General features: G+C 43.9%; 1 long non-coding RNA gene across 1 annotated transcript in view; it reads left to right on the top strand.

The window, feature by feature from the left end:
- LOC106870010 (uncharacterized) overlaps nt 1-386 on the top strand; it is an 8,312-nt gene extending 7,926 nt beyond the window's left edge. The window contains exon 3 of the long non-coding RNA XR_001409480.2: nt 294-386. This is a non-coding gene — a long non-coding RNA (uncharacterized LOC106870010). The remainder of the gene's footprint in view (nt 1-293) is intronic.
- Nucleotides 387-544: the final 158 nt, after the last annotated feature.

The following is a 544-nucleotide window of genomic DNA, read 5'->3' as shown; positions in this document are numbered from 1 at the left end:
CGATAAAAAAAAAAGTACCAGTTAAGCACAGGAGTCGATGTAATCGCCGTACCCCTCCACCGAAATTGCCGGCCTTGTGCCAGAATTTGAAACCAATAATCACAATGAGCAGCCTAAGGGAAATAAAAAACCGACAGGGATCCCTCTTTTGGGGATAGGTCTATCACCAAGGGACGATCTCTTTAGCTTTGTCTGGCATCCCGAAAAAGACGATGTCACAATGACAACACAGGTAGTTCTAACAACTTAGCACCAGATAACCAAAATGCAATTCGCTTTTATTTCGTTTGTAGCAGAACTCGGCAGAACTCGGGCGAGTCATCGATAAAGTCTTGGGACGAAATGTTGAACATGAAATCAAACGAAAATTATGCAATACCAGCAAAGTAAGTATCAAGAAAAATAGACCTTTGTGTGTGTGGGGGGTGGTGCGTGTTTTGTACATGTGTGTGTGTGTTTTGTGCGTGTGCGTAAGTGTGTTTTGTGTGTGTGTGTGTGTGTGTGTGTGTGTGTGTTTTGTGTGCGTGCGTTTGCGTGGGTGTGT

Source organism: Octopus bimaculoides, chromosome 4 (assembly GCF_001194135.2).
Source record: "Octopus bimaculoides isolate UCB-OBI-ISO-001 chromosome 4, ASM119413v2, whole genome shotgun sequence".
In the NCBI taxonomy this organism is placed as follows: Eukaryota; Metazoa; Mollusca; class Cephalopoda; order Octopoda; family Octopodidae; genus Octopus; species Octopus bimaculoides.
This window is presented reverse-complemented; position numbering and strand designations above follow the sequence as displayed.